We start from the raw sequence: 23,250 nt of genomic DNA on the forward strand, positions 1-23,250 counted from the left end.
TTCCCATAGTTGTGTCAAGTTGGCTGGATGTCCTTTGGCTGGAGGACCATTCTTGATACACTCTGGAAACGGTTGAGGTTGAAAAACCCAGCAGCGTTGCAGTTCTTGATACAAACTGGTGCACCTGGCACCTACCACTATAACCAGTTCAAAGGCACTTTGCCCATTCACCCTCTGATTGGCACACATACACATTCCATGTCTCAATCGTCTCAGTGAACGAACCATTGACAATACAGAAGACAGAGAAGACAGAGAACAAGGAGATACGCTGAAAAGTTCAGCAATACTAAGCTCTCAGAACATGTGATGGGTTCTAGGGCTCCAAACATAGTTATTTGTTTCAGTTTAGACTATACCCACTACTTATGAACATTACAACAAGTTGAAGTTTAAGGTTAAGCTTCAGCTAATTAAAATCGTTGACGTAGTTGCATGTGATCAAAGGCTACATGTTAGCTGTCCCCATGACAAAACCTGGCATATGTAGCCCTATGCTAACATCACCAGGTGGCATTGATTATTTCTAGTAACAAATTCCGCATCCACAAGTATGGACCCTATAAGTTTGTCCAAATGGTGAACCTAGATAAGCCAAAAGTCATGGTGGATAATGTCCATAGGTTACAGACAGATATTACCACTAAATCTACTGAACTAGAGGATTCCAGCCCAGAACTGTTGGAAATCCAGAGCAGGCTTTCTAAACAGTCAGAGAGTTACTGTGGAGGTCCGTCTCAGAGGACCAGAGCAGGGGGTCAAGCTCTGCCGTGTATACCCGAAAGAGCTCATCCCTTCTGGGCTGGAATTAAAGCTATGTCCCCCCGTCCTGACATCATAATGGTGGTGGCAAAATCCTTTCGGACTGTGTGTGTGTGTGTGTGTGTGTGTGTGTGTGTGTGTGTGTGTGTGTGTGTGTGTGTGTGTGTGTGTGTGTGTGTGTGTGTGTGTGTGTGTGTGCGCGTGTTGGGGACAGTCATGCATCTCGGCCAGCGACATGATTCATGAAAATGTCACGCTGACGGGAGCTCAAACTGAGAGAGAACAGTCTGTTCTTCCAAAATACCCCATCTGACAAATAACACTGCAGAAGAAACACACACACAGAACTGTAAACAGACACACACGAGCACAGACACTGTTCTGTGATGGCTCTGGTGCTGGTCAGTACTATACTGTTCTGTGATGGCTCTGGTGCTGGTCAGTACTATACTGTTCTGGGATGGCTCTGGTGCTGGTCAGTACTATACTGTTCTGGGTGGCTCTGGTGCTGGTCAGTACTACACTGTTCTGGGATGGCTCTGGTGCTGGTCAGTACTATACTGTTCTGCGGTGGCTCTGGTGCTGGTCAGTACTACACTGTTCTGTGATGGCTCTGGTGCTGGTCAGTACTATATTGTTCTGGGATGACTCTGGAGCTGGTCAGTACTATACTGTTCTGGGATGGCTCTGGTGCTGGTCAGTACTACACTGTTCTGCAGTGGCTCTTTTGCTGGTCAGTACTATACTGTTCTGGGATGGCTCTGGTGCTGGTCAGTACTATACTGTTCTGGGATGGCTCTGGTGCTGGTCAGTACTACACTGTTCTGTGATGGCTCTGGTGCTGGTCAGTACTATACTGTTCTGTGATGGCTCTGGTGCTGGTCAGTACTATACTGTTCTGGGATGGCTCTGGTGCTGGTCAGTACTATACTGTTCTGCGGTGGCTCTGGTGCTGGTCAGTACTACACTGTTCTGTGGTGGCTCTGGTGCTGGTCAGTACTATACTGTTCTGTGATGGCTCTGGTGCTGGTCAGTACTACACTGTTCTGGGATGGCTCTGGTGCTGGTCAGTACTACACTGTTCTGTGATGGCTCTGGAGCTGGTCAGTACTATACTGGGATGACTCTGGTCAGAGACTGTGATGGTCAGTACTACACTGTTCTGTGAGGGCTCTTTTGCTGGTCAGTACTATACTGTTCTGGGATGGCTCTGGTGCTGGTCAGTACTATACTGTTCTGGGATGGCTCTGGTGCTGGTCAGTACTATACTGTTCTGTGATGGCTCTGGTGCTGGTCAGTACTACACTGTTCTGTGATGGCTCTGGTGCTGGTCAGGACTATAATTTTCTGTGATGGCTCTGGTACTGGTCAGTACTACACTGTTCTGTGATGGCTCTGGTGCTGGTCAGTACTATAATTTTCTGTGATGGCTCTGGTGCTGGTCAGTACTACACTGTTCTGTGGTGGCTCTGGTGCTGGTCAGTACTACACTGTTCTGTGGTGGCTCTGGTGCTGGTCAGTACTATACTGTTCTGGGATGGCTCTGGTGCTGGTCAGTACTATACTGTTCTGGGATGGCTCTGGTGCTGGTCAGTACTGCACTGTTCTTTGGTGGCTCTGGTGCTGGTCAGTACTACACTGTTCTGTGATGGCTGGTCAGTACTGTTCTGTGGTGGCTCTGGTGCTGGTCAGTACTACACTGTTCTGTGGTGGCTCTGGAGCTGGTCAGTACTATACTGTTCTGTGGTGGCTCTGGAGCTGGTCAGTACTACACTGTTCTGTGGTGGCTCTGGAGCTGGTCAGTACTACACTGTTCTGTGGTGGCTCTGGAGCTGGTCAGTACTACACTGTTCTGTGGTGGCTCTGGAGCTGGTCAGTACTGTCTTGAGGACAGAGTCAGTGATGGTCAGTACTGTTTTGAGGACAGAGTCAGTGATGGTCAGTACTATGTTGAGGACAGAGTCAGTGATGGTCAGGACTGTGTTGAGGACTGAGTCAGTGATGGTCAGTACTGTGTTGAGGACAGAGTCAGTGATGATCAGTACTGTGTTGGGGACAGAGTCAGTGATGGTCAGTACTGTGTTGAGGACTGAGTCAGTGCTGGTCAGTACTGTGTTGAGGACAGAGTCAGTGATGGTCAGTACTGTGTTGAGGACAGAGTCAGTGATGGTCAGTACTGTGTTGAGGACAGAGTCAGTGATGATCAGTACTGTGTTGGGGACAGAGTCAGTGATGGTCAGTACTGTGTTGAGGACTGAGTCAGTGATGGTCAGTACTGTGTTGAGGACAGAGTCAGTGATGATCAGTACTGTGTTGAGGACAGAGTCAGTGATGGTCAGTACTGTGTTGAGGACAGAGTCAGTGATGGTCAGTACTGTATTGAGGACAGAGTCAGTGATGGTCAGTACTGTGTTGAGGACAGAGTCAGTGATGGTCAGTACTGTGTTGAGGACAGAGTCAGTGATGGTCAGTACTGTATTGAGGACAGAGTCAGTGATGGTCAGTACTGTGTTGAGGACAGAGTCAGTGATGGTCAGTACTGTGTTGAGGACAGAGTCAGTGATGGTCAGTACTGTGTTGAGGACAGAGTCAATGCTGGTCAGTACTGTGTTGAGGACAGAGTCAGTGATGTTCAGTAATGTGTTGAGGACAGAGTCAATGCTGGTCAGTAATGTGTTGAGGACAGAGTCAGTGATGATCAGTACTGTGTTGAGGACAGAGTCAGTGCTGGTCAGTACTGTGTTGAGGACAGAGTCAGTGATGATCAGTACTGTATTGAGGACAGAGTCAGTGATGGTCAGTACTGTGTTGAGGACAGAGTCAGTGGTGGCTTGCATCTGTATGCGTGTGATTCAGTCTGCTATAAATATGTCTGCCCTTTCTGCCTGGCCAACCACACGGATTAGCAACTCTCTTCACTGGGCTCACCAGCACTAAACAAACACAAGATGCACACACACATAAACACAGATACCGTGAAAAACACAAAATAGAGTTGAGAAGGACTTGCCCGCAGCATTCAAAACTACTGTTTGATTCTGATTCACAGATCTCTCTCTCTCTCTCTCTCTCTCTCTCTCTCTCTCTCCCTCTATCTCTCTCTCTCTCCCTCTATCTCTCTCTCTCTCTCTCATCCCTCATGCTGTCCACTAAATGTCTGTAGGTACAGACAGCCTGGCATCTGGTTTTACACTGACCACCATTCCTTTCTGTTCACCTCTCCACTCACCCAGCACTTCTGTCCAACCCCAGTCACTCCCTAACCATCACCCCTGTCTGTCCAACCCCATTCACTCCCTAACCATCACCCCTGTCTGTCCAACCCCATTCACTCCCTAACCATCACCCCTGTCTGTCCAACCCCAGTCACTCCCTAACAATCACCCCTGTCTTTACAACACTCACTTTGCCACCGGCAGATGTAACTCACCCAGGATTGTCATGGTGACCACCATGGTAACCTCTGACCTAGGGGCAAGTGGAAGAGAACCAGGTCAGAGAGAGACAGACAGAGAGCTATGATAGTGGTAACTAGTTATAGGAGAGAGCGTTGGAAGAGGAAGCAGATCAGAACAGCACAGAACTCCTCTCCCTCCATCTCAAATCTCTCTCCTTTCCCTCCATCTGCCCTCTCTCTCCTTTCCTTCCATCTCCCCTCTCTCTCCTTTCCTTCCATCTCCCCTCTCTTTCCTTTCCCTCCATCTCCCCTCTCTCTCCATCTCCCCTCTCTCTCCTTTCCCTCCATCTCCCCTCTCTCTCCATCTCCCCTCTCTTTCCATCTCCCCTCTCTTTCCTTTCCCTCAATCTCTCCTCTCTCTCCTTTCCTTCCATCTCACCTCTCTCCTTTCCATCTCCATCTCCCCTCCATCTCCCCTCCCCATCCTTTACTTCCATCTCCCCTCTCTCCTTTCCCTCTATCTCTACTCTCTCTCCTTTCCCTCCACCTTCCTCTCTCTCCGTTCCCTCCATCTCCCCTCTCTCTCCTTTCCCTCCATCTCTCCCCTCTCTCCGTTCCCTCATCTGTCCTCTCTCTCTTTTCCCTCCATCTCTCCTCTCTCTCCTTTCCTTCCATCTCCCCTCTCTCTCCTTTCCCTCCATCACTCCCCTCTCTCCGTTCCCTCATCTCTCCTCTCTCTCTTTTCCCTCCATCTCTCCCCTCTCTCCTTTCCTTCCATCTCCCCTCTCTCTCCTTTCCCTCCATCACTCCCTTCTCTCTGTTCCCTCATCTCTCCTCTCTCTCTCTTTCCCTCCATCTCTCCCCTCTCTCCTTTCCTTCCATCTCTACTCTCTCTCCTTTCCCTCCATCACTCCCTTCTCTCTGTTCCCTCATCTCTCCTCTCTCTCCTTTCCCTCCATCTCTCCCCTCTCTCCTTTCCTTCCATCTCTCCTCTCTCTCCTTTCCTTCCATCACTCCCCTCTCTCCGTTCCCTCATCTCTCCTCTCTCTCCTTTCCTTCCATCTCTCCCCTCTCTCCGTTCCCTCATCTCTCCTCTCTCTCTTTTCCCTCCATCTCTCCTCTCTCTCCTTTCCTTCCATCTCTACTCTCTCTCCTTTCCCTCCATCTCTCCTTTCCCTCCATCTCTCCTTTCCCTCCATCTCTCCTCTCTCTCCTTTCCCTCCACCTCCCCTCTCTCTCATTTCCCTCCATCTCTCCTCTCTCTCATTTCCCTCCATCTCCCCTCTGTATGCCACTGGCCCCCACTTACCCCTCCATCCCCCTTACCCCTCCATCCCCCTTATTCCTCCATCCCCCTTATTCCTCCATCCCCCTTATTCCTCCATCCCCCTTATTCCTCCACCTCCCTTATTCCTCCATCCCCCTTATTCCTCCATTATTCCTCCACCCCCTTATTCCTCCACCCCCTTATTCCTCCATCCCCCTTATCCCTCCATCCCCCTTACCCTCCATCCCCCTTATCCCTCCATCCCCCTTCCATCCCCCTTACCCCTCCATCCCCCTTACCCTCCATCCCCCTTACCCCTCCATCCCCCTCCCTCCATCCCCCTTATCCCTCCATCCCCCTTACCCTCATCCCCCTTACCCCTCCATCCCCCTTACCCTCCATCCCCCTTATCCCCTCCATCCCCCCCCTTACCCTCCATCCCCCTTACCCTCCATCCCCCTTACCCCATCCCCCCCTTCCATCCCCCTTATCCCTCCATCCCCCCTTACCCCTCCATCCCCCTTATCCCTCCATCCCCCTTACCCCTCCATCCCCCTTATCCCTCCATCCCCCCCCTACCCCTCCATCCCCCTTACCCTCCATCCCCCTTACCCTCCATCCCCCTTACCCCTCCATCCCCCCTTACCCCTCCATCCCCCTTACCCCTCCATCCCCCCCCCTTACTCCTCCATCCCCCTTACCCCTCCATCCCCCTTACTCCTCCATCCCCCTTACCCCTCCATCCCCCTTACTCCTCCATCCCCCTTACCCCTCCATCCCCCCTTACACCTCCATCAACCTTCACAGACATAAATACAAACACACACACTAACACACACACACACACACACACAAACACACTCACACACAGACACTCACACACTCACACAAACTCACACACACACACACATACCTTGGGCTGGGAAAGTGTGTGTGTAGGTGTGCGTGTGTGGTGTTTGTGTGTCTTTGTGTGTGTCCTGGGAAACGCCAACGGAAAAAGGCCTCACTCCTCAGTCTCTCAATACCTCACACAGATATTTATATATATTTATATTTATATGTAAATACACATGATAGGTGGCCGCACTCGGGTTTCAATGAAAATACTAGGACTGAGACGCGATACACAGGGGCTAAAGCCAGGAGCTATTAACAACCTGGACATCACTCACTCTCACACACACACACACACACGCACGCACGCACGCACGCACGCACGCACACACACACACACACACACACACACACACACACACACACACACACACACACACACACACACACACACACACACACACACACACACACACACACACACACACACACACACACACACACACACACACAGCTACCTCACCCCATCTGACCCCGTTCCAAGGCAGAGCCAAGGGAAAATATGACACACACAACACACCTATCCACACAACCTCATACACACACACAGCAACTAAGACCGGCATGTCTTATCTCTGGGGGGACATTATAAATAGGCCTCAAGTGGCAACCAGACACCAGGGAGCAGGGTAACAAGACGGTCACGGTGGTATTTATAGGGGACGGAGGAACCAACCGACTCACTGGGGTCACCAGGAAAGAGGGAGGGAGGAGGGACATGTGAGAGAGGTTGGGTTGACCATGAAGTATTCCATAGCAGCTGTGATGTTAAGATTCAGTAGAGCTGTTGTCATCATGACTCTGACCATGATAGGTTATGGTCAAAACTGGTTCGTGGTCAAGTAAGCTCCATGGTCAAACATGATGGAGAAAGTTTTTAAAAATTCATTTGTTACAACTGCATCCCGTTTCCATTGACCCTGATTTCCACGTTTCCTCGCATCCTCTGACCTTTTCAGTGACGAAAGGACAGGAGGAGAAGGACACAAGGAAGCACAACTACAGTACATTGGGAAATATTCATGAACAATTGCATGCATCCTACTTTTCAGAAATAATATGAGATTCAACAAAGGTGTAGATTAAGAGGCAACTTAGGGTCTGAAAGAGTTTCTCACAGAACAGTACTGGACAGAGAAAAACAAGAGACGACCAATCAAACAACCAGGCAGTCCAAACTAGGCCAAACTGTACACACTCACACAAACCCTGTTTAGTGAAACTGTGATGGAATGAATAGGGTGATATATGTTGTATGCCTCTCTCTCAATCTTTCTCTTTCTCTCTCTCTCTCTCTCTCTTTGTCTCTCTCAATTCAGTTCAATTGAAGGGCTTTATTGGTATGGGAAACATATGTTGACATTGCCCAAGCAGGTAAAACAGATAATAAACAAAAGTGAAATAAACAATAAAAAATAACAGTAAACATTACACTCACTAAAGTTCCAAAAATAAGACATTTCAAATTTCATGTTGTGTATATTTACAGAGTTGTAATGATGTGTAAATAGGTAAAGAACAAAAGGGAAATATATAAATAAAATATAAATATAGGTTATATTAACAAATGTGTTAGTTCTTCACTGGTTGCCCTTTTCTTGTGGCAACAGGTCACAAATATTGCTGATGAGATTGCACACTGTGGTATTTCACCCAGTATACATGGGAGTTTATCAAAATTCTTTGTGGGTCTGTGTAATCTGAGGAAAATATGTGTCTCTAATATGGTCCTTCATTTTACAGGAAGTTAGGAAGTAAACTGAGTCTGTGCAGTCAAAGCTTTCCTTAAGTTTGGGTCAGTCAGTGTACTCTCCGTTTAGGGACAAAAAGCATTCTAATTTGTTCATTTTTTTTTGTAAATTCTTTCCATTGTGTCAAGTAATTTTCTTTTTGTTTTCTCATGATTTGGTTGGGTCTAATTGTGTTGCTGTCCTGGGGCTCTGTGGCATCTGTTTGTAAACAGAGCCCCAAGACCAGCTTTCTTAAGGGGCTCTTGTCCAGGATCATCTATCTGTAGGTGATGGATTTGTTATGGAAGGTTTGGGAATTGCTTCCTCTTAGGTGGTTGTAGAATTTGTCTTTTTTCTGGGTTTTGTTAATTACCGGGTATCGGCCTAATTCGGCTCTGCTTGCCTTATGTGGTGTTTTACATTGTACAAGGAGGATATTTTTCCAGATTATTGGTTGGTGAGCGGACCCCAGACCTCACAACCATAAAGGGTAATGAGTTCTATATCTGATTCAAGCATTTTTTTAGCCAGATCCTAATTGCTATGTCGAATTTTATGTTCCTTTTGATGGCATAGAAGGCCCTTCTTGCCTTGTCTCTCAGATTGTTAACAGCTTTGTGGAAGTTACCTGTGGCGCTGATGTTTAGGCCGAGGTTTGTACAGTGTTTTGTGTGCTCTAGGGCAACGATGTCTAGATGGCATTTGTATTTTTGGTCCTGGTAACTGGACCTTGTTTGGAACACCCTTATTTTGGTCTTACTGAGATTTACTGTCAGGACCCAGGTTTGTCAGAATCTGTGCAGAAGATCTAGGTGCTGCTGTAGGCCCTCCTTGGTTGGGGACCGAAGCACCAGATCATCAGCAAACAGTAGACATTTGACTTCAGATTCTAGTAGTGTGAGGCTGAGTGCTGCAGACTGTTCTATCGCCCTCACCAATATGTTGATATATATGTTGAAGAGGGTGGGGCTTAAGCTGCATTCCTGACTCAGCCCCCAGCCCTGTGGAAAGAAATGTGTTCATTTTTTTTAACCAATTTTAACCACACACTTGTTGTTTGTGTACATGGATTTTATAATGTAGTATATTTTTCCCCCAACCCCACTTTCCATCAATTTGTATAGCATGCCCTCATACCAAATTCAGTTGAAAGCTTTTATGAAATCAACAAAGCATGAGAAGATTTTGCCTTTGTTTTGGTTTGTTTGTCTCTCTCTCTTTCTCATTCTCCTTCTCTGTATCTCCCTCTCCGTCTCTCTCTCTCTCTCTCTCCCTCTGTCTGTTTCTCTCTCTCTTTCTCTTTGTTTTTATCTCCCTCTCTCTCTCTCTCTTGTCTTCATATGACAGGTGGTGTCAGGTTAGAGAATATACACAAACAGAAAGATCAAGAAAGGGGCAGAGAGAGAGACGGCGAGGTAGAGAGCGAGAAAGAGAGAGAGAAAGAGAGATAAAAAGACAGAGAGAAAGAGGGAGAAAGCGAGAGAGACTGAAAGAGAGAAAGAGAGAGAAAGAGAGAGGATGAAGGCAGCATAGTTGTTAACAGGGTTGGAACATAGTGTTCTACTCTCCAACATAACCAATTAATCTATCCTTATGACACTGTCTAGCTCTCAGAGAGAGAAAGATGTAAAGGTGTGAGGATAGAGAGGGAAGGATGGAAAATGAGAGAAGAGGGAGAGAGAAAAAGGGACAACAGAAAGAGCAAGAGAGACTAGCAAGAGAGAGAGAGAGAGAGAGAGAGAGACAGAGAGAGAGACAGAGAGAGAGAGAGAGAGACAGAGAGAGAGAGACAGAGGGAGAGAGACAGAGAGAGAGACAGAGAGAGAGACAGAGAGAGAGACAGAGAGAAAGAGAGAGAGACAGAGAGAGAGACAGAGAGAGATAGAGAGAGAGAGACAGAGAGAGAGACAGAGAGAGAGAGAGAGACAGAGAGAGAGACAGAGAGAGAGAGACAGAGAGAGAGAGAGAGAGACAGAGAGAGAGAGAGAGAGAGATAGAGAGAGCTACTAGCTGGATATGTAGGAGCTTTATATCTTCCCTGTCCATTTGTCCGTGATTCCACCTCTGACCTGTGTTACCTGCATAAATAGTGTGCTCTTCTGGAGCGCCGGGGTAGCGCTGAGCGCTAAACGTGTCCCGGCTAATGAAGCTTTCAGCGTGGGGCTGCGTTGACAGCTGGCGGGGGAGGGCCAGGAACTACATGCCATGAAATAAGGAGCAAAATTGATTAGCAATTTTTATTTACACAGCAAAACAAAAGCTGCTCTGCAAATCAGGGGAAGCCATGTTAAAAATGCACTATGCCAAAATCACACTGCCATTTCCTGGTTGTTAAAACTCCAATAGTTCACCTAATTTCAGTTTATGTGACAAAACAAGCAAGTATAGTTTAAGGAATCATTTTACCATCTAAACCGCTGCGAAATATATTTTCTATAACCAAAAATACTGTATTTTTAGCTGTTTTAAGCTGGTGTGCAAAACTGAAAGTAAAAGATGCATAAACGGATCTAACACTTCTTGCCTTCAATGAGAATGACAGAACAATAACACATATTTCTATCTGACTTCGGTCTGGTCGTCCAAAAGGTCACATATGGCAGCTTTATGTTGTTGGAAATGAACCCTGTTGGGGTGAAAAAATATTGATATTTTGCCAATGAGAACTAAAGCCAAATATGCTACATTCACGACACCCTTTATTTGGGAGAGAAAGAGAGAGAGACAGAGAGAGAGAAGGGGGAGAGCGGGGGAGAGAGCGCACACAAAAAACTATACCTACCTCGGCCTAAACATTAGTGCCACAGGTAACTTCCACAACGATGTAACTATCTGAGAGACAAGAAATGCAAGAAATGTATTCTAGGCCATCAAAGGAACATAAAATTCGGCATACCAAATTAGGATCTGGCCAAAAACACTTGAATATGTTACAGAACCCATTGCCCTTAACGGTTGTGAGGTCTGGGGGTCCGCTCACCAACCAAGATTTCACAGAATGTGACAAACCCCAAATTGAGACTTTTGCAAAAATATTCTATGTACAACATAATACATGCAGGGCAGAATTAGGCTGATACCCGCTAATGATTAAAATCCAGAAAACAGACTTGAAATTCTACAACCACCTAAAAGGAAGCATTTCCAAAACTTTTCAGAACAAAGCCATCACATACAGAGAAATGAACCTGAAGAAAAGCCCCCTAAGCAAGTTGGTCCTGGTGCTCTGTTCACGATCACAAACAGACCCCACAGAGCCCCAGGACAGAAACACAATTAGACCCAATCAAATCATGAGAAAACAAAAAGATAATTACTTGACACATTGGAAAGAATTTACAAAAAAACAAAGCAAACTGGAATGTGCAGACACATGGAGCATAGCCTTGCTATTGAGAAAGGCCGCCATAGACAGATCTGGCTCTCAAGAAAAGATCGGCTATGTGCACACTGCCCACAAAATGAGGTGGAAACTGAGCGGCACTTCCTAACCCCTGCCAAATGTATGACCATATTAGAGACAAATATTTCCACAAAGACCCGCAAAGAATTCGAAAACAATCCCAATTTTGATCAATTCCCATATCTACTGGGTAAAATAACACAGTGTGCCATCACAGCAGCAAGATTTGTGACCTGCTCCCGCAAGAAAAGGGCAAACAGTGAAGAACAAACACCATCAGTCTTTATATACACACCATCAGTCTTTATATAAACACCATCAGTCTTTATATAAACACCATCAGTCTTTATATACACCATCAGTCTTTATATACACCATCATTATTTATATAAACACCATCAGTCTTTATATACACACCACCAGCCTTTATATACACACCGTCAGTCTTTATATACACACCATCAGTCTTTATATACACCATCAGTCTTTATATACACCATCAGTCTTTACATACACACCATCAGTCTTTATATACACCATCAGTCTTTATATACACCATCAGTCTTTATATACACCATCAGTCTTTATATACATACCATCAGTCTTTATATACACCATCAGTCTTTACATACACACCATCAGTCTTTATATACATACCATCAGTCTTTATATACACCATCAGTCTTTACATACACACCATCAGTCTTTATATACACCATCAGTCTTTATATACACCATCAGTCTTTATATACACCATCAGTCTTTATATACACACCATCAGTCTTTATATATACACCATCAGTCTTTACATACACACCATCAGTCTTTATATACATACCATCAGTCTTTATATACACCATCAGTCTTTATATACACCATCAGTCTTTATATACACCATCAGTCTTTATATACATACCATCAGTCTTTATATACACCATCAGTCTTTATATACACCATCAGTCTTTATATACATACCATCAGTCTTTATATACACCATCAGTCTTTATATACACCATCAGTCTTTATATACACACCACCAGTCTTTATATACATACCATCAGTCTTTATATACACCATCAGTCTTTATATACACCATCAGTCTTTATATACACCATCAGTCTTTATATACACCATCAGTCTTTATATACACCATCAGTCTTTATATACATACTTTATATACATCAGTCTTTATATACACCATCAGTCTTTATATACACCATCAGTCTTTATATACACCATTTAGTCAGTCTTTATATACACCATCAGTCTTTATATACACCATCAGTCTTTATATACATACCATCAGTCTTTATATACACCATCAGTCTTTACATACACACCATCAGTCTTTATATACATACCATCAGTCTTTATATACACCATCAGTCTTTACATACTGACCATCAGTCTTTATATACACCATCAGTCTTTATATACACCATCAGTCTTTATATACACCATCAGTCTTTATATACACCATCAGTCTTTATATACACCCATCAGTCTTTATATACATACCATCAGTCTTTATATACACCATCAGTCTTTACATACACACCATCAGTCTTTATATACATACCATCAGTCTTTATATACACCATCAGTCTTTATATACACCATCAGTCTTTATATACACCATCAGTCTTTATATACACCATCAGTCTTTATATACACCATCAGTCTTTATATACACCATCAGTCTTTATATACACACCATCAGTCTTTATATACACCATCAGTCTTTATATACACCATCAGTCTTTACATACACCATCAGTCTTTATATACATACCATCAGTCTTTATATACACCATCAGTCTTTATATACACCATCAGTCTTTACATCAGTCTTTATATACACCATCAGTCTTTATATACACCATCAGTCTTTATATACACCATCAGTCTTTATATACACCATCAGTCTTTATATACACCATACTTTACACCATCAGTCTTTATATACATACCATCAGTCTTTATATACACCATCAGTCTTTACATACACACCATCAGTCTTTATATACACCATCAGTCTTTATATACACCATCAGTCTTTATATACACCATCAGTCTTTATATACATACCATCAGTCTTTATATACACCATCAGTCTTTACATACACACCATCAGTCTTTATATACACCCATCAGTCTTTATATACACCATCAGTCTTTACATACACACCATCAGTCTTTATATACACCATCAGTCTTTATATACACCACCATCAGTCTTTATATACACCATCAGTCTTTATATACACCATCAGTCTTTATATACATACCATCAGTCTTTATATACACACCATCAGTCTTTATATACACCATCAGTCTTTATATACACCATCAGTCTTTATATACACCATCAGTCTTTATATCACATATACACCATCAGTCTTTATATACACCATCAGTCTTTATATACACATCATCAGTCTTTATATACACACCATCAGTCTTTATATACACACCATCAGTCTTTATATACACACCATCAGTCTTTATATACACACCATCAGTCTTTATATACACCATCAGTCTTTATATACATCAGTCTTTATATACACCATCAGTCTTTATCAGTCTTTATATACACCATCAGTCTTTATATACACCATCAGTCTTTATATACATACCATCAGTCTTTATATACACCATCAGTCTTTATATACACACCATCAGTCTTTATATACACATCATCAGTCTTTATATACACACCATCAGTCTTTATATACACACCATCAGTCTTTATATACACATCATCAGTCTTTATATAAACACCACCAGCCTTTATATACACACCGTCAGTCTTTATATACACACCATCAGTCTTTATATACACCATCAGTCTTTATATACACACCATCAGTCTTTATATACACCATCAGTCTTTATATACACCATCAGTCTTTACATACACCATCAGTCTTTACATACACCATCAGTCTTTACACACACCATCAGTCTTTACATACACACCATCAGTCTTTATATACACATCATCAGTCTTTATATACACACCATCAGTCTTTATATAAACACCATCTGTCTTTATATACACATCATCAGTCTTTATATACACCATCAGTCTTTATATACACACCATCAGTCTTTATATACACACCATCAGTCTTTATATAAACACCACCAGCCTTTATATAAACACCACCAGCCTTTATATACACACCGTCAGTCTTTATATACACACCATCAGTCTTTATATACACCATCAGTCTTTATATACACACCATCAGTCTTTATATACACACCATCAGTCTTTATATACACCATCAGTCTTTATATACACACCATCAGTCTTTATATACACCATCAGTCTTTACATACACACCATCAGTCTTTACATACACACCATCAGTCTTTATATACACATCATCAGTCTTTATATAAACACCATCAGTCTTTATATAAACATTTATATAAACACCACCAGCCTTTATATACACACCGTCAGTCTTTATATACACACCATCAGTCTTTATATACACCATCAGTCTTTATATACACACCATCAGTCTTTATATACACACCATCAGTCTTTATATACACCATCAGTCTTTATATACACACCATCAGTCTTTATATACACCATCAGTCTTTACATACACACCATCAGTCTTTATATACACACCATCAGTCTTTACATACACCATCAGTCTTTATATACACACCATCAGTCTTTATATACACCATCAGTCTTTATATACACACCATCAGTCTTTATATACACATCATCAGTCTTTATATACATACCATCACTCTTAAGGTATTAACGCCACTCAGTACCTTCACCAATAAAGGATTTAGTCAACGCGGCGCCCCAAGCCTAATGTGCATTGTGTGTATAGGCCGGCCCAGAATTATATTGTAGGAAGTTTATTGAAGGGCTCTTTGTCAGAACTCAGAGGGGCATAATGGTATCAACAATTACCAGAGCAACCTGCATGGGCACTCAGCACACCACCTAGGGGCTTTCTCCATCACACACACACACACACACACACACACACACACACACACACACACACACACACACACACACACACACACACACACACACACACACACACACACGCGCAGGTTAAACACTATGGCTCTCACTTAAGAGACAGACAAACCACATCGGTAGGCCCCAAACTCAGAGAGCAGCAGAAAACAAAGTATTTATATTTGATTCTACTCTAAAAACTCTCTCCCTGTGAGAGAATAAAAGGAGGATCCCAAGACTGGCAGCTGGTGAATGAGAAAAAAAAGGTTTCTAACCAAAACACTGTACACAAGTTCAAATGTCATTTTCTGCAAGATTACACACAATAAATTATAAGCTTTATAAAACCCATAACTAATGGCTTCCAATGAGACAATCTATAGCTATCGATCGGCTAACAATCTAGGCTGGGTGTTACACTCTTTCACTATAGTACACTTTACAGAGAGGAAAGGAGATGATGCACAGTACAGAACAAACAAGGGAGGGAAAGAGGGAGGGAGCTAGTAGAGATAGGAGAGATAGGAAGGAAGCAAGATTGGAAGCTTTGGAAGCTCTAGTCTTCAACTCAGTGTGGATGTTGCCTGTAATCCATGGCTTCTGGTTGTGATATGTACGTACGGTCACTGTGGGGACGGCGTCAGCGATGCACTTATTAATGAAGCAGGTGACTGATGTGATAAATTCCTCAATGCCATTGGATGAATCCCAGAACATATTCCAATCTGTGCTAGCGAAACAGCGGAACATACCGAAACATAGTGTAATAGAGTGTAAATGCACACAATATGTCTGATTTTAATGTTAGTGTACTTGGAACTGCATCCCATGGTAATAATCCTACACTTAACGCCTTGTTAAAAGTGAACTTGGAACTGAGAACTAAAAGTGGTCCCTCACAGGAGAGTGGAAGGGGAGAAAAAGAACGTGGTTTAATCCAGAGCACCACTAATCCATGGAATTAAGCTTCTAAATGGTTATATTCAAGCCAATGAATTCATGCAGATCTGACCGGCTCTGGTCATGTCATTAAGATGATGGGTGACTTCATGGGAAAGAAAATCAAACGTGGGTCTATCCCGCTACATTAATGCACAGGGTCTTCTCCCAACCACGCAGTCAAATCCTGCTGTACTACACACACACACACACACACACACACACACACACACACACACACACACACACACACACACACACACACACACACACACACACACACACACACACACACACACACACACACACACACACACACACACACACACACACACACACACACACTCCACCATGCACAGGAATACATTTTTACGAGGGGGAGGAGGAAGGGACCTGAAGTTGATGGCTACATTATGGCAGTGGAATACTAATGATTGGATCAGCCTGGGTCTAAGTCTACAGGATTTGACTTGGTTTTTGTTGCCAGAAGCAAAGCCTGGATTAGAAGTAAATACAGGCTTAGAAAGAACAGAGAGATAGACTGGACAAACACACGACTTCAAACAATCGGAGAGAAATCCTAAATAGTTACTTTCACTTAATACTCAGCAAAAGAGCAAGAGATGGAGCAGGGGAGAGAGACTGAAGGATAGATAAAGACAACGTAAGGAAGGAAGGAAGGAAGTAAGAAAGAACGTCCCGCTCGGCGTGCTTCAGATCGCCATGATTCCTTCTAAAATCCACTTCCTGCTTGACGTGATGTCACTGCATACATCACTGGGAGAGGACTGCAGCTGCCTAAGGGCTGTGGATCTCTGATTAGCAGTCTCTCTCTCTGTGTGTGTTTGTGTGTGTGTCAGTGGACAGCCAGTGGCATCTCTCCCTCTGCATGGGTATTAATAGGAACACACGTCATACAGGCCTCGAGCTGGAACCTACCTTTAGGCACTGATCTAGGATCAGCTTACCCTCTTCAAAACATAAACTGAACCATGAGAAGGGGGAGGCGCAAAACTGACCATAGATCAGCATTCAGGGGCAGCTTTGTCTCAGTGCAGAAATAGACACAGAGTATACATCCAAGTAAACATTCATCCATAGCAGAATATCCCATTGTGAGGAAGTTAGCAGAGGGCACAGTGATATAGAATATAGAGATGTTGGCCAACTTCAGAGCTAGGACGCCATGTTGCTTCCTCCAAGCCCTCCATTCAGCCATTCAGAACAAGCATTTGGATTCTTAATACTGTCGTTGTAAGTACAGCGGTTCAGCTATCCTGATTAATTTTGAATTCTGTCGTATCAATGAGAATGCAATAAACACACCTTCATTCACTTAAACAAGAGCTGTAATTTCTCCAGATATCATTCCTGCTTACCCCCTCAATAGAAGTGGCCTTGCTGTCGTGTACCAGCTAGCTACAGACACCCACCCTCTCGCTGTGTATCTGACCTGGCACATCTCACTGTGAATGGGCCAACGATGTGGCCGATGACCACTGACTTTTTAAATTATTGAGTGAGTGACCTCAATTGGCTGGTGAAAAAGGCCTCACATCACATCGCTCCAGAGAATCTGCTGATATTCTAAATATACACAACAAACATTGGCTAGATTCTGAGGCTGACCACTGATGTTCACAGAAGAAATGTAGTATTTATAGGTTTGATATCTAAATTAATTTTCTAGAATTAAGACCATGCGTATGGTTGATATTTTAGCATATAGTAATCGGAAAAGGGATACACTGAAATACTGTATGTAAGAATATTGCACACTTGCTTCAATAAGAGTGCCAATAGAGCATTAAATATGAACACTAGTTCAACTACTAGTAAGCTCTCAATCACAAACCATATTTGAAAACTACTTAAAAGATATGGTACTAAACTGCTCACATTGTACTGTACGCACGCACGCACACACACACGCACACGCGCACACACACACACACACACACACACACACACACACACGCACGCACGCACACGCACACACACACACACACACGCACACACACGCACGCACACGCACACACACACACAAACACATGCACACACACACGCACACACACGCATACACAAACACACCAAGTTTGGCAGCTTCTACTGAACCATACAGCGTTTTGTGTTGTCCATAAACCCCTGTCATGAGCATCTAGGCAGTGAAACAATAGTAGTCCATCCAACATCAAGCACTCCCAGCTTGGCAGGTCAGAGGAGGAGCAGCAGGTTTACCACTACACACTCACACACTCGGGCACGCACACAGGCATGTACGGACACACACGTGCGCGCGCACACACACACACACACACACACACACACACACACACACACACACACACACACACACACACACACGCTTGCCCTGATGAGGTGCACGTTACTCACAGTCTTCCTGGCTTTCTTGAAAGAGTTGTGGTGCAGTTTTCAAGGACACACTCGTCTGTCGTCTACCCCCTCTCTCTCTCTCTCTCTCTCTCCCTCTTGTCCTCCTCTCTGTCGCTGCAGCCACAACAAACGTGAATGTGACGCTCGCTCTATTTCTCGTCCTCTCGTTTCTCCCTCTCTTCTCTCCGTCTGCTGTCTCTGGATCAGGGGCTGAGTGGTTGTCTGTGTACCGCCAAGCGGGACCTCTATCTTGGCGAGTGTGGTTTGTGGGAGGGAAGGAGGGAGAGAGGGAGGGAGGGGGAAATAGAGAGAAAAAGGAGTGCTGGATAAACTGACGGCTCTTTCCCCTGCCTGTGTACTGGTACACACACTGACACACACACACTCTACACAGAATCGGCTCCCGGCAGGCTCCTATTGCAAGCCAGCAGAAAACAGCCTGCTTTACTGAAAAGCACCAGCATCACATTTCAGGGAAGAGAGAGGGAGAGAAAGAGGTCTGGGACAGGACAGGACTGGAGAGAAAGAGGTCTGGGACAGGACAGGACTGGAGAGAAAGAGGTCTGGGACAGGACTGGAGAGGAAGAGGTCTGGGACAGGACAGGACTGGAGAGGAAGAGGTCTGGGACAGGACTGGAGAGGAAGAGGTCTGGGACAGGACAGGACTGGAGAGGAAGAGGTCTGGGACAGGACAGGACTGGAGAGGAAGAGGTCTGGGACAGGACAGGACTGGAGAGGAAGAGGTCTGGGACAGGACAGGACTGGAGAGGAAGAGGTCTGGGACAGGACAGGACTGTAGAGGAAGAGGTCTGGGACAGGACAGGACTGGAGAGAAAGAGGTCTGGGACAGGACAGGACTGGAGAGGAAGAGGTCTGGGACAGGACAGGACTGGAGAGGAAGAGGTCTGGGAAAGGACAGGACTGGAGAGGAAGAGGTCTGGGACAGGACAGGACTGGAGAGGAAGAGGTCTGGGACAGGACAGGACTGGAGAGAAAGAGGTCTGGGACAGGACAGGACTGGAGAGGAAGAGGTCTGGGACAGGACAGGACTGGAGAGGAAGAGGTCTGGGACAGGACAGGACTGGAGAGGAAGAGGTCTGGGACAGGACAGGACTGGAGAGGAAGTCTCAGGCTACTGAGCTCTACACGGGTCCCCTGAGCCTAGCTGTCTCACGTGAAAAATGCCCCCCGCTGAATTCACAAAAGGACTTCGATAAACAAACAAAGAAACATTTATTTAAAGAGGGGGATGTGTTTCCTGTTTCCTGCATTGCCCACTGCTGCTTGCTCTGCTTCTTTTCCACATCAGCAGTGTTTCCCTGTTGGCAACACACACTGGGAGAGGAGGGTCGAGTACACTATTATCATAGGCTAGACTACTATAAAGAATACTACTGAAATCTCAGCCAACCAGATAGTGTCAGAGGTAGACTTAGTAGGTCTGTTAATTAGGAACACTATAATGATACAGTTGATTTGTTCTATACTTTATGGCGAGTATCAATATTCACAATTCTATTAGGGTTTGAATCTGCTGTATGCTTGATCTGCTTCCCTAACCATATACTGAATGATGTGAGGGTGTGTCAACAAAAGTCCAGAGGGGATATATGAATCCAAAAATTATTCCTTCGTTATGTCGAGATCACAACTTATTTATCTCATGATCACAACATAACAATGCTGTTTTGTCTAGATGATGACTCTATAACTCTATAAATGGGAGTGGACGTATTGATGATAGATTGATAGCATGGCTGAGGCGGCACAGCCCACAGTGGATCATTGAATGCTACACTAAGGAATGGTACATTTCATGCTAACATCATGATTTCATTTGTGTTTGTAGCGCATGATCAGTTTCTAAGTTAGAATGTTAGCAAGCTAAATGTCCCTTGCCTTGAGTAAATAGCTTGTGGGGGATCTAAGCTCTCGTGAGGCATTTAAGCCCTGAATGATGCCTGACAGGAGAACACTGTCTCCCATGCTGTGTGCCACCCCACAGGACAACAGCCAATCGCATGCAAGCAACAACGCAGCTAACTTGGCTAGTCTTGTGAGCGAGCGAGCTAGCTAGCTTGTTAGCTAGATAGTTTTGTTAACTAGATAGCTAGATAGCTTGTTATCTGTGCTGGTTGTTAGCTTGCATAATGGATATGTGTATAATTGTAAGGGACACTTCAAACTGTAAATACTATAATATTTACATTTACAGAGTGGGTGAGCTCCATTCCTGAAAGGCTGGTCAGATTCAATGAGACAGTCAGCGGCTGAGTCCGGATTCTACCTTGTTGGCTGTTTCATAGGTAAAGCTCCTTGCAGGCAGATTAGCAGTCAGTACATGATATATATGATCAAGAGTGGGTGCCCTCTTTTCCTGGCGGGTGAAAAGATTCAACAGCAGCCTCAGAGGCTGATATATCAGGATGCTGCCTGCACGGATGTCTGCAAGGAGCCTTACCTATGAAACAGCCAACAAGGTAGAATCCTGACATCAGCCTCTGAGGCTTCTATTGAACGTGATCAGCCTGCCAGGAATAGAGCTCATCCCCTGGATCAGATATGCATCTTCCTATAAAGCACTTTGACAGCTAATCTGCCTGCAAGGAGCATTACCCATAAAACAGTTTACGAGGCAGCATTTTGACTTATTGAATGTGATCAGCCTGTCAGGAATGGCGCTCACCCACTCTGTAAATTTAAATATTATCCACAAAACATGAAGTGTCCCTTATAATTATACACATATCAATTATGCAATCTAACAACCAGCATAAATAACAAGCTAGCTTGCTAGCGAGCTAACAAGACGAGCTGAGTTAGCCTCATTGTTCCTTGCATGCGATTGGCTGGTCTTGGAGGCATCATGTAGAATCATTCAGGGCTTAAATGCCCCACAAGTGGATTGCGATCAAAGCAGCCACAGGGCTACTTGATGAGGTGGATATCGTGCACACGAACAAATGAATGGATAATGCATGGTACTGTTGATTATCTCGTGATCTCTACAAAACAACTTTTGTTATGTCGTAGTCATGAGATAAATAAGTTGTGATCTTGACATAACTATGACTTTAATTTTTTTATTCATATGTCCTCTCTGGACTTTCGTACCCCATATCACCATCAAATACAGTAGGCTACAATAACACCATTCCTTCGTGTCCCTCTCTCTCTCTCTCTCTCTCTCTCTCTCTCTCTCTCTCTCTCTCTCTCTCTCTCTCTCGTTGACAGACAGATAGAACTCCATGTGGCGGCGAATGCACAATATTCCAATATACACGTCACAACAATGTGATGAAGGCTGCAAAAATTAGATGTTCATTGATGGTTCTGTCATTGCAGTTCACATTTATGCTTATGTTTTTTGTTGTTGTTGATCTGTTTTTTTCTCATTTAGTAACAGTATTGTGCATTATATTTCTCCAAATCTTTTCGGCTAAGGTCAGCCAGAGATGGGAGTATATGTACCTCCCAGTCCAAGAGAGTCAAGGGAGACCTTCCAGATTCAGTGCAAGAGAACCCCTACACAATCAACACTGGGGGTGAGTGCTCATTCAGAATCACAAAACTGCTACAAATGTGTGACAACTTCACCCGCAATGTAGAGAATAACTTTCATTATTCCACCTATTACTACTCTGTACATTGCACTTTCATTCAGATAACGATCAGTGAACAAACATACACACACACACACACACACACATAGCCTGTAAGCTGGTAAAGAATGAGTGCCTTCTGTTTTACAGTAATAGTGACATCCACACACACACGCTCGTCCTGATGAGGTGCACGTTACTGCACCTGTCTGCCGGCCCTGCAGGATATCAGTGCATATTTGATCCTAAGCCTACCAGGCTCATTGTGTGTATTATCAATCCATGGTGTCTGTGTAGGAAAACACACACACACACACACTATTATCCCTTGTTTCTATGTTGTAAAACAGACACACATGGATCTATATAACTATGGAAAAAGGAAAGCCACAGTTTGCCTATAGCAATGCATTGATAGAGAAGCTTCCATTGATTCCCTATGTAAATGCCAGCATCAGCAGTAGCTTATCACAGATTAGATCAATTAGAATCGTTTTTGAGAGGGAATGTCACGCCCTGACCTTAGTTATCTCTGTTTTCTATATATTTTGGTTAGGTCAGGGTGTGACTAGGGTGGGTACTCTAGGTTTTTGTATGTCTAGGGTTTTTTGTATGTCCTAAGTTTTGTATGTATAGAGGTTTTGTATGTCTATGTTTGCCTGATATGGTTCCCATTCAGAGACAGCTGTTAATCGTTGTCTCTGATCGGGGATCATATTTAGGCAGCCCTTTTTCACACTTTCTGGTGTGGGATCTTGTCACGTTTCGTTTGGTTGTTTGTTGTTTTGTTTTGGTGAGTTTCAGTTCATTAAAAATATGTGGAACTCTATTCACACTGCGCCTTGGTCTCACT

The 23,250-nt window shown here is 44.1% G+C and overlaps 1 protein-coding gene across 2 annotated transcripts in view; it reads right to left on the bottom strand.

Annotated features, from left to right (window-relative positions):
• LOC135508382 (estrogen-related receptor gamma-like) overlaps positions 1-19,033 on the bottom strand; it is a 295,554-nt gene extending 276,521 nt beyond the window's left edge. Inside the window, exon 1 of one of the 2 annotated variants that reach the window (XM_064928525.1) lies at positions 18,796-19,033. The gene's annotated coding sequence lies outside the window, so the exon portion shown is untranslated. The remainder of the gene's footprint in view (positions 1-18,795) is intronic. The other variant, XM_064928522.1, reaches the window with a different exon arrangement.
• Positions 19,034-23,250: the final 4,217 nt, after the last annotated feature.

This window comes from Oncorhynchus masou, chromosome 21 (genome assembly GCF_036934945.1).
Source record: "Oncorhynchus masou masou isolate Uvic2021 chromosome 21, UVic_Omas_1.1, whole genome shotgun sequence".
Classification (NCBI taxonomy): domain Eukaryota; kingdom Metazoa; phylum Chordata; class Actinopteri; order Salmoniformes; family Salmonidae; genus Oncorhynchus; species Oncorhynchus masou.